General features: G+C 44.1%; 1 protein-coding gene across 1 annotated transcript in view; it reads right to left on the bottom strand.

Annotated features, from left to right (window-relative positions):
• Positions 1 to 17,640, bottom strand: part of KCNJ2 (potassium inwardly rectifying channel subfamily J member 2) — a 97,177-nt gene that overhangs the window by 24,450 nt on the left and 55,087 nt on the right. Inside the window, exon 2 of the transcript XR_015878793.1 lies at positions 890 to 968. The gene's annotated coding sequence lies outside the window, so the exon portion shown is untranslated. The remainder of the gene's footprint in view (positions 1 to 889; positions 969 to 17,640) is intronic.

Raw genomic sequence — 17,640 nt, 5'->3', positions numbered from 1 at the left:
GCAATTTACCAATGAAGTCATGACGGTGCAAGCAGCTGGGGAGGTATCTGAAGATCTCTCTCCGCGTAAACTATGACCTATATGGTACAGCAGCTAACATCACACACTTAAATCATGGGGAAAGTATCATGATTTTCAAGAGGGATCAGCTTAATTAATAGACTCCCATAATTCTCAAGGATAGATAGATAGATAGATAGATAGATAGATAGATAGATAGATAGATAAGCATGTAATTATTAGAGGAGTAGCACACTGATATCCATCCTACTGTAGCAAAGGGTACTTGGAACTTTTTTTTACATGTTGTCAACTATAACCTATGGTTTTCAGACCAGCCACTGAATATAAAATATTACATATATGCACATTGCAAAAATATCAACTGCAGGCATGCAGCTGAGCAACTGTGATTGAGATATGCAGCACGTGTACTACATATGTATCTGGTTACAAACAACAACTGTAGGATAAGCAATAACTACTATGCAAATATTACACTACCTCTATTTTTTAAACTGATATTCAGCATAACATAGCACGTGCTGAAGAAAACATATACTAACTTAATTCTAAAATATTTTTAGAATGCTCAACCTAAGCCCAAAATTGCCAGAACATCTGAAGCAACATTAGTGTAGTAATGAAATGCATTGTTCGGCTACTCTTAAATGGAAAACATTATTTCAGGTAGTGATTGGGTTAAAATCTGAATATAAAAACACTTTTGGCAGTGTGCGTCATTGTGTCACAATTCTGACAGGCTTGTAATTTCCAGAAGAGAGTTGTCGCTCCCTCTCCCCCTCCACAGTACACCATTATGTGTTCAACATTAACATATAACTGTTCTGCTGTGTGTCACAGTACGAAAGCAAACTTGGATGCTTACCTTAGTCATGATTTTCAATAATCCTGCTTGACTTTTGCTCAGGATGTCACCTCATACTCTAAGACGGTCACTGTTTCTTCTAGGATTTAACGTAAAAGATGACACTGCTTAGAACATTGATCAAGTTCCGATGAACTTGTAACAAAAATGACACAAATGGAAGCTAAATAGCCACTAAACAATATAAACTGCTTCTTACTGGAAGGCTATGTAAACACAGACCTGCCATTCAGGTGTGCAGAAGGAAATCGGAGCTGGTAGGACAGAGAAAGACATTTGTAGTATTTGTACCAGCCTTTGGACTCCTTCTCACTACTCCTTGAACGCCCAAAAAAGCATCAGTTTTTATGTAGCTCAGGGGTCTTCAACCTTTAAGACAGTGTGGGCCACATTAAAAAATCCAAACAAAGCCTGAGGGCCACTAAACTATACTGCGGTATTTAGACTCTAAAATATAGAGAATTCTAAGACCTTTTTGTAGACTCATAAGGCCATAATGAAGATTTCAAAAGATAATTTTATTATATTAATGAATGAAACATGGTCTGTTTACCTTTTTTACAATAACATGTTCATGTCAGTGCGAAACTTGGCATTGCTTTTGCTTGGCCAGCTTGTCGATGTTAGCATCAATGTTGGAAGTCGCTATGCTGCGCAGAGTATTCTCAAGATGTTGGTCTGGAATCTGAGTTCTCATCCGACTATGGAACTTTCTGGATGGCTGCGCTCTGCACTTTGCACTGATGGAGACCCATGTGCTGCTCAGGGGCATATCTGTAATGGGCGCAGGGTGTGCGGGGAACACGGGCCCCTGCACCCATAATATTACTTAACTCTCCGGAGTCCCACATCGGCGCGTGGGTCCGGCGCTGTAAAATGACAGGAAAATGGCCGCGGCGGCCATTTTCCTGTCATTTGCACATGCGCAGTACAGGGAAAATAGCCGCCGCACCCATTTTCCCGGTGACCTGTGCATACATTATAAACTCTGGGCACACTCTAGTGCCCAGAGTCTATAACTCCGGCGCTGGCCGCGTACAGCTCAGTGCGCTGCCGGCCGCCCGGCGGAGAGGAGGTGGCCCGTGTCGGAGACTGCACACGGGTCCCCTCCTCTCTAGAAACGCCCCTGGTGCTGCTGACACGTAGGACACATCAGAGCCTCTCCCCGCCTCCTTCCTGGCAGCGCATACTCTCTCTTCCTGGCAGCAGAGACTTTGGTTAACCTCTTCAGTGCCAGCGTCCCCGCCACCAGCCTCCTCACCCCAACCTGTGCCCCGGTCGGCAGGCCATGGGAAACAGCTCCACAGGTGCCCCGGTCGGCGGCCACGGGTTGCAGACCCCTGATGTAGCTTATTGGTTAGGACATATTTTTGTTATTGTCCATGTAATCATTGGGAGGGTGAAACATTTTGCATTCTCACAAAGCAATGGTTTCACCAGGAATAACTTTTCTATGGCATTTTATCTTATTTGAGGACAGATTCAATTTTATTTTGGTAACAACTTGGAATAAATACCTTTTTATTTTTAGAATTATTACACAGAGAAAAAACAGAGTAGATGGCTGAGAAAATATATATATTCACATAGTTGTCTTCACACATTGGCTGCTTCACAGTCCCAGCATGACCTGACCATTGAACATTGGGCCTAATTCAGATCCGCTCGCGAGCGCTGATGCGGTCGATGTTGGCCCAGTGCGCATGCGCACGACGGAGGCAGCTCCGTCGTGCGCATGCGCGAGACCCGGATAGCGACGGGCAAGCCATCGCTATGGGTCTCGCTACAAATGGGGCATGCTGTCGATGGTGAGTGACAGCACGCACCCTCTGGTGGGCGTGCTGGGGGTGTGGCTGGCCAGACGGAGACGTTCCCATGGGAACGCCCACTGTCTGGGGCCGGCCCCACTGAAATCACAAGTGATGTCAGTGGGAGTGCTTTCGGCTCTAATAGAGCCAAAAACACTCCAGGGCTTGTGGCAACGAGACCCTACCACAAGGGTCTCATCGCAAGCCCGATGGTCGTGATGGTCTTGACCATCGCGACCATCTTCCTGGCCACTCGCTATAGCTGTGGGTGGTCACCCACAGCTATACGATCGGCCAGGAGGCCGCTCTAAAAATTCAGAAGGACGGCCCTGATTCAGAGCGAGCGCTCTGTCAGAGCGTCCGGCTCTGAATCAGGGCCATAATCAGAATACAAATATACAGATAAATAGACTTGATTTCCGGGACTGGAAAGGAGTATCATGCAATTTAGGAGCAGGGTTTGGCTGGATCAGTTTTTGGCCTGGGTGATTATTGTAGGTAGTGTCAGTGTATGGGCACCAGAATCTATTAACTTGAGGCTGCTGGTCTCATAACCTATTAGCAAAATAGCGGTAGTAAAGATATTAAAGATGTGCGCTGACCCCTGTGCTTTGGTTTTGGTTTTGGATCTAGGTTTTTTAAAAAATAAATTTCTAAAAAGTTTTTAAAAACAGCTAAAATCATGTAATTTTTGCAATCCAAAACCCAAAATTAGGGTTTCAAATCCGAATTTCGAATCGAGTTAAGATCAAAACCGTGACTCGAATCTGACCGGATTAACAAAATTCAGGTGGATTCTGATTTCTGAGGAACCGAAATGCACATCTCTAGAAGATATGCAGCAGCATGACACTGGGTGGAATTAAGGTTATGTAAATAGTCCACAGATTTCCGTGAGAATGTCGCTGGCACCATTTTCCTGCTGATTTCTCTAATGTGAATGTGCAGATCTTCAGGAAAATGGTTCCCACAGTATTTTCCCGGTGATTGCTTCTGCGGAAAGGTAAGTATATAGACTATGGGTACAGTGTGTGTGTTGCGGGCCCCCTAGACCCAGGGGCCTATGTGCACCGCATACCCAACACCCATTATTGATATGCTAGTACTGAAATGCCATGCCTGCAAGCCACTCCCCTATTTTTCATCATGCTGGGAGCATGCCCACCGCTCCAAGAGGAGATGGATATGCCCCCAGCTGCTCTCTGCAGTGAATTAATACAGCGAGCGTGTAAATGAGTATTCTCTATTCTCTGCTATGGGGAACCTCTGAAAAAATTGATCCTTCCTGGACAGGCCGTGTCTTGATTCAGTATTCACTATTCATGCAGGAAATAAGATGGTCTGGAAGCTGCCTGTTTGTGTAGGAATAAAGCCAATGTCGTCAACATGCAACAGAGGTACAATCAGATAATACATAGTAACATGAGTTTCCCTGATCAAACAATTATATATAAAATATATTTGCTAATTTTGTATAATTTGTATCAGAAATATGGTTTCTTTAGAATTGGTGTCTTACTGAAGATTACTGTTCCCCAGCCTCTTCTTCTAAACCTATCAGTTGTCCTACCTGTGTGTCTCCAGCACCATCTCCCCTGTCTCTCTCCAGCTCCATTCCCGTGGGTCTCTCTAGTGCCATCCCCATGTGTCTTTCCAGCACCATCCCTGTGTCTCTCCAGCACCATCCCCATGTCTCTCCTCTGTGTCCCTGGCGCCATCTCCCCAGGACCCCCAGTGCCATTTCCCCAGGGCCCCCAGTGCTATCTCCAAGGGCCCTATTATATTACACTGTGACTCACAGTCACCTTCCTCGGTATTACCCCATTATACAGTAACCTGCCTCAGTATCACCCCATTATATACTCGAACACTGTGGACCTGATTCAGACCCGCTCGCTAGATGCAGACGCTCGCTCCCAGCGTATGCAAATTCAGCTAAATGACATCAAGGCAGGTGATTGCACGGCAAGGCATAAGCACGCCCACTATGTCTTGGCGAGCGATCACTTTGTGTATGCTGACACCCACCAGCCATTCATAAGACGCCCGTCATCTCCAGGAAGTGTATGCAACCACTGGTACATCGAGGTCCATTGGAACTGACCGCAGCACTAGCGGTTGACTGTACCTTACCGAAAGCACTGAAATGGCGTTAAGATGCTCAGACACGCCTGCGTTTGCAACTCCACTCCCCCGTTTCCAGTGGCCTGCCCCTACTACCACCCACAAATGGCCTCTCCTATCACTCATTCCACTGGGCTGTCTTTGCTGGGTGAGGGAGCGCTTCCCAATTGCTCGGACTAGTTCGCGCACGCGCACTACGACGCATACGTGTGCACAATTGCATAACACCGGCCAGGAACGAGCAAGTGGCGGCTTGCAAGACGGTCTGAATCAGGCCCTGTGTCCCACAATAAGTGCCCTCCTGCCCCTATATATCCCTCAGTAAGTGCCCCCTTGCCCGGGTTTTACCTGCAGTAAGTGCCCCCTGCTCCTATATCACCCACAGTAAGTGCCACCTGCCCCTGTATCACCTACAATTAGTGCCCCCCTGCTCATGTATAATCCACAATTAATTCCCCTATGCCCCTGTTTCACCCAGTTAGTGCCCCCCTGCCCCTATATCACCCACAATTAGTGCCCCACTGCCCATATATCACCCACAGTAAGTGCTTCCATGCCCGTTTCATCCACAGTTAGTGCCCTTCCTGCCCTGTATCACTCACAATTAGTGCCCCCCTGTTATACCACAATTATTGCCCCCCTGCCCTCCCAATTAGTAAGTGCCCCCTTGTAAGAGCCCTCCCTCTCTGCCCCTGTATCAGCATGGCCTCAGTAGGCCTTTACCTCCTCCCACAGGAGTCACTTGTCCCAGCTGATGGCTCTGTCAGTTTGCAGCCGGGGCTATCTATGCTGTCGGAGCTGGACCATCTCCATCTCCCCATGAAGCCACCAATTGCTGCTGCGCTCGTAACCCGGCTCCACCTGCCTCACACGCTGTCACCCGTGGCCCCGTCTCCCACTCTGTCATCTGTGGCTTCACCTTCCACGCTGTCACCCTCGGCCCCACTCACCTGCTTGTTATGGGTTTTTTTTTATAGAAAGTTGAAAAAAAAGTGTGTCAGCTCAGCAGGAGCATTCCTGCTAAATTTAAATCTGCCCCTGCATCCACCCCTATTTGCATACATAATGGCATCCTCTTACTTTATGATTCAGTAACCTTTGTTGAAACACCTTTTTCATCAATGTACTAGTTCAACACAGGTAACTGCAAACATAAATTAAGTGGGAAGTCCTGGAGCATAGCATTGGGTACCCGATGGAAGAGATCATGTTGGAGGGTCTTTTATCGGCCAGCACATTCGCAAACTGCGGGACACAGAAAGGGATCCTTGGGATTGCTCTCCGGGGGCTTCTGGCATATGGGCACATGGCAGCCCCAAAGAATTCTGTATGGATTACTGTGCCACGGATTCTCAGCAGATAGCTTCAATATCTGCTGCAGACCTTTTCAATACATATGGGAATCCATTTGTATTGTGGTAAACGATCGAAAACAGCAGTTTTCAGAGGGGTTACTGCATTTTCGGCTTTGTTACATGCCGCCCCAAATTAGCATTATTTTAATGACAAGCTTAAGCTAAATATTATTTTCTGACCTCATCTATCTCCCTTTGTGACCACAGCCTACCCATCTTCTAATGATTATTCCCAGCAGAATAACGCACCATGGGTGGCATATACTAATGCTAAAATGTGGCCAAAACTCCAAAAACTGCCATTTTCTGAGTTCTGGCCGCATTTCCCATATGTAGCCATCTCCAAAAATCTGACACTTTCAATAATAGATGGTGTTGTCTAATAGAAACCCATGGGCTTCTCACCACAATCTTCACAAAGCGTCTGGGATTGCTAATGCTCCACACTCAAGATCAAGACAGATGTCTTCATCACTAGTTTATCTGAAGTAATTCTGGATGAGTTGTGACCCTACTTTTAGGATGTCCCTGGGCATAGAAAGAATAAGTAGATATGTATGCAGAGGCAACTGTATAATAAGCACCAACATTCATTGATCACTATACAACATTCATAGAAGGATTAACAATTTGAGAGATCCCACTTTTTCTATTGGTGCTTACTGTACATAGCTAAGCACAAATTTAGCAAAGGGCGCATGGGTATATACTGTAGATATAGCACTGCCTGGACCATGATATCCTGCCCCCCCCCTCTTCCTCCCCTGATGAAGAGGGGGAGGTAGGGATAGCCAGTGGTTATGCATGCACAGGCACACTCTCAGGTATTCTTTGTGAAAAATACCCTTAGAAGTGCTTGTAGGGGATTCAGAGGGACTGAGATTTCTCGCAAGCTCTATCCCTGTATGCAATATTTGATACATCCTTGCAATGTATTCGAATGTATTCCAATATCTGGTCACTTACCTCTTTACTTGTTAGTCGCTCCTAAACCTGTACTGCGCGGCCCCCCTCAGTGCAGGATGCAGGTCAGGCAGGCAGATAAGTAGAAGTCAGTCACATTGACTTCCGTGCATGTGTTATTTAGTCCAGCCAATGGGAGAGAGCAGAGGTGGAGTCACTGGCTGAACAGCAGAATGAAAGTAGAGGTGGGTACAGGGCCGCACTGTTCTGATTCCCAGTGACACAAGCATACAAATAAAAGAGCTTATCTATCAGTAGTGGAAGTTGGGCCCTGCAAAATATAATTTCTTATTGCCGCATCTCGTGGCAAAAAAGAACAATTTTTGGGGGAGCTATTTAACAAAACCACCCCTTGCTTGAAAAGTGTATTTTATAGGAACCTATTCCGGTGAAGAGATTGGCAGTAAAGTGATAGCTATCATTATCACTTTATGGGCTAATCTGACACGCATGCTCAGCAATAAGTCAGATGATGTGCAATATTATATTGTGATCAGTGACTGGGGGTGAGCTAGGAGGCTGCCAGGTCAGGATCTTCTGATTCCTTTTCGATGATATAGTAGATGGCATTTGAAGGTGGCTTTATTTAACAGTGCCAGATGTAGGGAGTCAGGTAAGCACCCTGTATCCATTATTCCTTTATGATTTAGAGTAATAGTCAATAAACTTTACAGTATCACATACCTGGGGGACCTATAATTTTCCTATCTTAAATTACTCTTCTAGTTGTGCCTCCACCCAAGTCTTTGTTCTAATCTTCAACTCACCTGGGAAGCTGGCTTGGGGAACCAATTATTCCCTTATAGATTGAAAGGGTGGTGAGTTTGTCACAGCTTTATTAAATTGATGTAAAATATAGGCCAAATACGTTTATTTGATATTGTATTGGTTTGGACTCAGGCTCAATACCATCTTCACAACTCCAATGGTGTAACAAATTAGCTTAGTACAATACACAACACTTCTCCCTATAGTGCACCTACTCAAGGTCATTTCATTGTTTGCTTTTGTTTTGATACCTCATGGGACAATTTCCTTTTCCCTTTACTAAAACTCCCCCAATTAACCTCCCTTATACACTTTCTTCTATTTATTTACAGTAAATTTCCTTGGAGTACCCAACTCTACAAGAAAGAATCACTCTACATTTTCACAATAGAGATGTGCGCGGAACTCCATGTTTTGGTTTTGGTTCTTAATCTTTGTTGTGTTTCGGTTTTGGCAAAACCATCCTTAGATGTTTTGGTATTGCTCTTGGATATCTTTAAAAATTTATAAAAACAGCTAAAATCATGTCATTTGGACCTTTTTTTGTTCCTACAGTATTATTAACATCAATGACATTAATTTCCAGAAATTTTCACTTTGACCATCCCACTGTTAACAATATTATTTTCACCAATATTAGCCAGAGGCTGCAGCGAGCTGGCTGGCTAAACTAAGCAACAGAGTCATGGCACTATCACATGACAGTTTAAAAGAATATAGCATACTGTATCTATGAAACATAGTGGCACTGCAGTGGCAGACAAGATGACAGTTTAATATAAACTATACAATGCTAAAGAATGTTTTAATTAGTCGAGTACTAGGTCAAAGGTCCAAACCCAGTACAGGTAATTGGGGGTGGAGTATTTATGTATTGGAAGCCAGATAATGCATTGATTGATTGACTACTAACAGCAATAATTGCAAAGAAAAGTAAACATGGAAAATATTATTATGAAACAAGCTTCCAAGATCCCAATGAAATTTTGAAAATGGAAAGGAAACTGAATCCATTGCAAACATGAAATCACAGGCTCTAGGCCAATACATGCGATACAAGGCAGAGTCACAGCCTTGTCAAAGTTTCTAATTAATATGTGAGAATATGATTTGAAGATTATATGAAAATTATATGATTTGATGATACTACTCTGTATCTGTGTATAAGTCAATAATTATATGATTATATAATTTGATGATATGATTAATTATATGATTTGAAGATTATACAGTATAAAGATTATATAATTTGATGATTAGAAGCTGGTGATGGATGGTCTTGCAAGATACAAATAAACATCAATGCCCCAGTAAAGTACATTAATAAACCCTACCTGTCAAATGCACACAATAAAGAATGATAACAAGGATGTCACTATTCTGTTGTATCTGTGGAGAAGCTCCCAGAATGTGGTTTATACACCTGGAGTAGAAGCTGGTGATGGATGGTCTTGCAAGATACAGAAGAACATCAACGCCCCAGTAAAGTACATTAATATATTCCCTTCTATCCACACTTATGCTGTATATAAAAAAGGATATGCACAGTTTAACAAACCAAGCACTTTAGCGATAGGGATTGACACTTTTGTGGCTGAAGTGCTTGGTTTATTTGGGCCCCCACAAAAGTAAACATCTTGGTGGTTTGGTTAAACCAAGCTACCAATGGGTTTAAGGTGGTTAACAGAACTGTTAATCATCCTCACAGTTGGAAGATGTCATTATCATCCTCATCATCACCCTCATCACTGTTGTTAATATCATCATCACACAATATTAGCTCATCCCCACTAGAATCCACCGTTATAAAAGTATATGTTTGTTGTAATTAGCGGCAAAGGTCCTCCTTATAAATTTGTAGTTCATTTTGATGAACATAAGTTTTTCCAAATTTTTTTTAAATAGCCTCCTACACAGATCGTTCACAAGGTTCCCGGCTGTATTAAACAGTTTTCCGAATACGCACTGAAAGGTGGGTAGCATAAATAAACCAAGGCTAGTTTGTACAAGGGGCTCCAAATTGCATGTGTTTTCCTCCCAATATTAAAGGGGACTGTGTGACATACTAATGTACATGCTCCATCATTCTATTGATACTTACTGTATTAGATTGAGTCACTGTACAGGTGTCAATAATTGTGGGCAATTATTTTAAGCCTGACCAGATGTCATAATGTTGTTTCACTCTGGTGTGCTAAGTTTACTCATTATCATCACCAGTGGGTCTCTTGGAAAAGTCAGTTGCCAGACCTTTCGCCATCTTCGCCACTTTTCTGTGCGAAAAAGTATCGCGCACGTCCCCGCATATCCTCGTATTCAATTACAAATTAAAGGAAACGGCTCCCGGTGAAACTCAAACAGGTGAAAAGTCCTGTCGTTTTTGAGGAAATCAGCCTGACAACCCCCAAAAGATGCTCTGACATGGGGGTTCACTATGGTACCCCCAATTAGCCCTGCTGAAGATATTTGGGATTTTTGAATGGTCTCAATAAGCAGTAGTTAGCGTTTGTCAGCAAGTGGCGAAGAATAGCATTTTGCTACTTTTTGAGGGAAAAATAAGTATTTCCATCAAATTTGGGGTACATGAAAATGGGTTCAACCATAATTTAAAGTTTCTAAAGTCAAGCATTAAAAAGTGCCAAAAATGCACCTTCAGCAAGCACCTGCAATCAAAAATACACCTCCCCCATACTTGCAGACCCCATGCTATTTAGCTAGTTTTTGAATTTGTACCCCCACTTTGCTTTTTTTGCCCATTTTTTCAAAGTGCTTTTTAGGGGTGTCCTTTGTGGGGTTTTTTTTTCATTTTTTTACGCAGTTAGCATCGGGTGGGGGGTGTCCAAAGGTTGCAGGGTGGTTCCCGCAATGTTGCACCCCAAAACACCAATTCTGCACTTTTTTCCGCCGGGTGTTCCTATGCAAAACTTTTTCACCTAATACATCGCATTGCGTTATCGCGCCAGCAAAAAGATGCTGAAATTGAATACGGGGATAAATGAAATTGTCGAAAATGACATCATCTGCAAAAAAGTTTCGCTGAAAACGGCTTTTCGCTCTAAATTGAATACGGCCCTAATTGTCTAAAACCAGATACATTAACGGCGGATCTAGCACTAACATATTCAGCTATCCATTGGGAAATAGGATGGTGGCTGTCATACTTGGTTCCTCTTGCAAATGATTGTTTCACAGTCAATTGTAGTTTAAAACGACTAGTCTTCCTGGTCCCCTTCTGTGATGAAGATTTACCCCCAGCAGCAGCAGCCTTAGTTCACATTGATTTTTCCTGGGAATCATGGATTGTATTTGGGAAGTCAGTTTGCCTTTGCAAATTTGATGCAGTACTAACTCCATGGAGTTTGATGATGAAGGTATTGGTGGTAGAGATTGCATGTACTGGGATTTGTCCATGCTGCTGGTAGCTGATGCTGGACTGCTTATTACTTTCTATGATTATCCAAATTTTGTGAAATAATTTGCGTGAACTCACTGCAAAGGATGTAACAGGAAGGTGGTGCCTAGATGGTTAATATCCCTACCTCTACTTATTTTGGCATCACAAATGATACAGATGCCATGGCAAATGTTGTCATGATTTGGGTACAAATACTGAATGTCCGCACGGAAGGTGTTTTTTTAAGTTTTATGCTCAGGCATGACAACGTCCTTTTTCTTATCACTGGAAAGAACTTTTACCACTAGTGGCTGACTTACTTTGACACAAAACCATAACACACCTGAATTGTATCAACTTATTTTTTGCCAACATATTTAACATTAACATCCATATTGGGATGTGGTCGGCATTCCGACAGTCAGAATCCCGACGCTCACAATACTGGTGGTGGCATACTGACAGGTCAGAATGCAGACAACTTCTAATGGTAGGTATGGGGGTTAGGGTTGGGCTACAGGAGGGGAGTTGGTATAGACTGCGGGTGGGGAGGGTTAGGCTGCAGGTGGGGAGGGTTAGGGTCAGGCTTTTGGGAGAAAGATTATGGATAGGCTGTGGGAGGGATGGGTTAGGTATAGGATTAAGATAAGGGTTAGGGTTAACTTGAAAATATTTACCGAAATTGGTCAGCATTTTCACCATTGGCATCACACTGCTGGCATTTTGACGGTCAGGATTCTGACTGTCGAGATGCCATGACCAACCCTCCTCATTTGCATCATCATTACTTTTACTACTACTCATCCTCGCATTTGCAGAGGGTTCAGAAATGATGGAATGAGGCTCTCTCCGATTACAGCGTCAGAAATGTCAGACTTACACAGCACATATATTCAAAAACCAAAAAAGGGGGAAGAGTGACTGCGCTACGCCTAAATGTTGATATATTACAGGTTGCAGCCAAAATACTAGAAGCCCCACCTGGCTTCACTTGCAACAATTTAAAAGAAGAAAAATATCAGAGCACACCTTGTCTATAATAAATAAATAAGTATAAAATGCAAATCTGTTATATAAATTCTAGAGATTTTATTAAAAATAAGGGTGTACATAACTATCAATATATACAAATAAATACTTCCTATAAGTGGTCTGTTAAAATTGTGCAAGCTAATACCGGTATACACACACAATACAACATAAAACATATAGTATAAAGTATAAAAGGGCAGCACAGACAGTGTAATGGTAGCATTACTGCCTCACAGCACTGAGGTCGTTTGTTCGATACCCAGTACGGCCCTAACTGTGTGGAGTTTGTATATTCTCCCTGTGCTTGCGTGGGTTTCCTCCGGGTACTCAGGTTTCCTCCCACACTCCAAAAATATACTGGTAGGTTAATTGGCTCCTAACAAAATTACCCCTAGTGTGTGTATGTGCGTGTGCATGTGGTAGGGAATATAGATAGTAAGCTCCAATGGGGTAGGGACTGATGTGAATGGCCGAATATTCTCTGTAAAAACGCTGCAGAATATGTGTGCGCTATATAAATAACTGGCAATAATAATAATAATAATAAAAGGCTATGTCAGTTCCAAACCACGTATTGGAGTGTGTGGAGAATACGCCCTAGTGTTTAACTTCCCCTTCGGCTCCTTAAATAAGCTTCTCCAAATAGTAAACATAAAATGTTGCCTGCAGTATGGATAAGGTGCAGCATATTGAATCAGTTAAATAAGCTAGTTCTCAGGGAGAGAACCATTGTAACTAACAAGCAGATTTACAAGACTATAGGCCGCCAGTAACCAAGAGGAGGATCTCGCAGACAAGGAGGACTTTCCTGGACTTCACTGGACAAGGAGGTCTTCACTGGATACTACACGAAAAAATTCTGCTGGTGTTTACCTTCATTGATAAATGGGGACCATAATACCAGTAAATACCTCTGAGTAATGTCATATACTCTAACATAAAAGTCCAGGCTGAAGGATAATGTAGAGATCACACAAAGCAATGTAATAGCCCAGGCGCCAGTAGGGGTGTAAAGAACTAACCCTTCCTGCTGGTGTTCAATGCTGCACACCTACCAGAGGCTTTGCCACACCTCCAACAACAAAACAGAAAAAGGCAAAAAATAGTAGGTGGCGCTGTATATCTCTCCCAGCAAGGGGTTTATATCAAATGTTTATTAATTTGTTAAAATGAACATACTAAATAACAGTAATCAACACTTTATAAAACTCCCGGGAGTGGGGTTATACGTACATCAATTGAATCACAATATAAAATTATATAAAAATATATGTACACACATCTAGTCAACACATATGAATCAGCTTGTGGTGGATATTTTCATAAACAATTTACCTCTGACTGAGAACTTATAACAGATATTCCAAATTGCTACAGTGTTGATACTCACCAGCTACACAGCTTTTATTAAAGAACTGCTACATAACAGAGAACTGTTACATTTCAGAGACTTTTATTGGATAGTGAGACCACAACTAAAGTGGCTAAATTGATTATGAAAATATCCACCACAAGCTGATTCATATGTGTTGACTAGATGTGTGTATATATATGTTTTTTATATCATTTCCTATTGTGATTCAATTGATGTACGTATAACCCCACTCCCGGGAGTTTTATAAAGTGTTGATTACTGATTATTTAGTATGTTCATCTCAACAAATTAATAAACACTTGATCTATTACCCCTTGCTGGGAGCGATAAGTGGCGCCTACTATTTTTTATCTTTTTCTGAAGGATAATTTACCTTTGTTGACCTCAGGGTGCTACTGTCTTAGCTGCTAACTGTGGGCCTAATTCAGCACGGATCGCAACTGTGCAATCACGCAATGAATCTTCAAATATATGTGGATGTCTGCCATTGCTCAGCCAGCAAAGAGATGCCCACTACTGCCTTCTCATATCCATAATATCTCGCAGTCCTGCGTATACATCGGTAACATCAGAGAACATCGGCCCCTCACTCACAATGACAGCAGCTCTGACCTGTATGAGAATTTGCAGGTCTCGTGGCATGCAGTGAGTACTCAGGCTGCGTATGCAATCGCAGCAGCTAATTTATGCACGCCCATTCAACGGTGTTCCAACGAACAGGCACGCCTGTGTTTCTGCAACTACTCCCCCATCACAACCCCCAACGCTCACAGCCTGTCCCTCACTCTGCGATGGATTCCTGTCCACATGCATAATCGCAGTGCGATCGCCACGCATGCGCAGTGTGGTGCATATGCATGCGCAGTACACAACAATCGGCCGATCTGTGTACGCTGTTGCAATTGCGATCCATGCTGAATCAGGTCCTGTGTTAGTTTTCCACTCTACTGATCATAGATCTGCACTATAATTAACTGTTCAACTAGAATAGTTTGACTTATATTAGTAAGCATAGTCTTAAGTGTGGGAAATAAATATGAAGGCACTGGATTAAGTCAGAGGGCTGAAGTGTCTCCTAATCCAGCATAATATAAATAATCACTGCCACTTTACAGTCTTATATTAACAACAGTTACAAAGGGGGACTCTCAAACTTGGAAAGATACTAACAGCTGAATTGGGTCAGCATTTAGTAATAACTTTGTAGTAATTAGTATCCTGTAGTATCTGTATATATATGGGGCAGGACCATAACTAGGGTGATGTGGCCGGTGCTACCACACAGTGGGCCTGATTTAGACCCGGGCTAAAGCGCTGAGCGCTCGCAACCGGGTCGATGGTGGCCCAGAGCGCATGCGCGCGATGGAGCCGACTCCGACGTGCGCATGCGCGAGACCCGGATAGCGACGGGCAAACCGTCGCTCCGGGTCTTGCACCAGAGGGGGCGTGCTGTCAATGTTGAGTGACAGCACGCCCCCTTTGGTGGGCGGGGCGGGGGGTGGCTGCCCAAACGGTAGCGTTCCCATGTGAATGCTTACCGTTTGTGGCCGGCCCCACTGACATCACCAGTGATGTCAGTGGGAGAGATTTTGGCTCTGTTAGAGCCGAAATCTCTCCAGGGCTTGCAGCAACGAGACCCTACCACAAGGATCTCGTCGCAAGCCCAATGGTCGCGATGGTCTTGACCATCGCAACCATCTTCCTTGCCGCTCGCTATAGCTGTGAGTGGTCACCCACAACTATGCGAGCGGCCAGGAGGCCATTCTAGAGAAAAAATAGCCCGGCCCTGATTCAGAGCGAGCGCTCTGTCAGAGCATCCGGCTCAATCAGGGCCAGAGCGCAGGATGCCCTGTGGCATAACCGGCTGCCCACAGAAATTTTTATTTGCTGTGCCACCCGCAGCAGTGTGCGCCAGGTTCCTTGACAGTATCCCCTGCCTGTCTGTCAATCTCCTTCAGCTCCACCTCCCCTGGCCGGCACCCGCACTCGGTGCACTTCCTGTAGGGTCTGGTCATGACGTCTCCTCTCCACACTCCCACAGTGGTGCTGGCAAGAGTGAGGAGCAGTTGTATCTGGGCGCACAGACACGGCAGCAGGCAGGGTCCGGTCCAGGTAGTACTCCAGTGACTAACATTGTCAGTCCAACTCCAAACACAGGTGTCAGTCACTCAGCCTGTGCCTGGTAATAGAGTATTATTGACCAGGTGAGTGCTGCTGACTGCATAGAGCCCCAGAGAGGAATGGGGAGGGGGGAATTGGTTGCAACGTGACCTGATATTATATTAATATATTAAAATTATCCGTACTGTGCTAGGTATAAGGTTATAATGTAGCAGGTGACCAATAAACAATAATGTCTTCTTGTTTGCCATCATCATATTTAAATGAAAACACAGGATTATCCTGACATTATTGTATATTTGGTGGTCAACTGCTACATTATAACCTTATACTTAGTACAGTATGCATAATTTTAATATTAATAAAAATCCAGGGGAGGGGGGGAGGACCAGAGCTCTTTCTCACACAGGGCACCAGAATGTCTAGTTACTGCTCTGATATAGGGTAAGTACTGACCTCTCTCTCCGGATGTCCATCTCTCCCAGTGAACTCCGACTGCTACTCTTTCACCAACCCTGACCAGAGTAATGGTAATGGACACCAGTTACTCCACCCAGCCAGGAGTTCCACATGACCCCTTTGGCGATGTCATCCAGCTGGGAAAGTTAAGGCCCCCATACACGGTGTGATTTGCAAACGACCCAGTGTCATTTGCAATCTCCCTTGAACACTCACCGGCAGCTGAAGTCAACAATGTGTAGCAAAAGTTGCACAGTGTTCACCCAATCTATCGTGCATGATCCAACGGTTTGCATATTCATTAGATTGTGTGATTCCTGTGCACCCCCCCCCAAAAAAAAAGAGCAAGCAGCCCTGGGCTTTTAGTGACCCAGTGCTGGTTGTGCAAACTACAGGGGACAAACGACGTAGGGGTCCCCTGTATTTAAGCACAACCAGCACCGGGCTATTCAAAACCAGCCCTGGTTGCCAAAATACGGGGGACAAATGATGAAGAGGTCCCCCGTATTTTGCGCAACCAGCATTGGGCTCTTATCTGGTCCTGGTTCTGGATATACAGGGTGAAAAATTAGTAGGGTCCATCTGTATTATACAGAACCAGCACCAGACTTTTTCTAGCGGGGGGGTTAATGCCACAGCCAGGGGAGCCCTTTCACGGGTCCCCCAGCTGAAGCTTTAACCCTGACCACTAGTCAGCACAGGCCAGAGATCCCTGGGGAGCTGGGGACACCGCAATAAAGGGGCCCCCCTCTCCGGGACACTCCAGACCTAGGTTGATAGCCCGGGGCTATCCCCGACACCCCTGGGGTGGTGGGTGCCGGGTTGATAGTGTAGTGTAGTGCATTTGATAAAACTAAAAATATTGTCTTTTACTGTGGAACTGCAGGTCCCAGAAAGCCTCCCCTGCATGCTGACACTTGAAGAACCTCAAGTACCAGCATGCACGGCATTACAGACCCGCTGGTACCTGTAGTTCCACAGCAAAAGCAGTGTTAAAAAACACAGAACACACACACCGTAGAAAGTATCATTTTATTAAAAAACATACATGTACACACACTATCCCACATACTCACCTATGTATCCCTGAAGCCCATCGGTCCTCTTCTCCATGTAGAAAATCCATAGGATACCTGTAAAAAAAATATCCATACTCACCGTCTCCTATGCAAATTTCGGGTCCTCTTTGTTCCATGTAAGCATTCCATAGGGTCTTGGCAAAACAAAAAAATTTAAATCCCTGGCCCATCGAACTTAGGGCCTGATTCAGACCCATTTGCTAGGCTGCGGTCGCACACAGCCTGCCGATGTTTGCAATCTGTGCATACGTGCGCGAACTAGTCCATGCGATC

Source organism: Taudactylus pleione, unplaced genomic scaffold (assembly GCF_031769625.1).
Source record: "Taudactylus pleione unplaced genomic scaffold, aTauple2 ptg000016l, whole genome shotgun sequence".
NCBI lineage: Eukaryota > Metazoa > Chordata > Amphibia > Anura > Myobatrachidae > Taudactylus > Taudactylus pleione.
The sequence above is the reverse complement of the archived record's forward strand: the minus strand, read 5'-3'. Positions and strand labels throughout refer to the sequence as shown.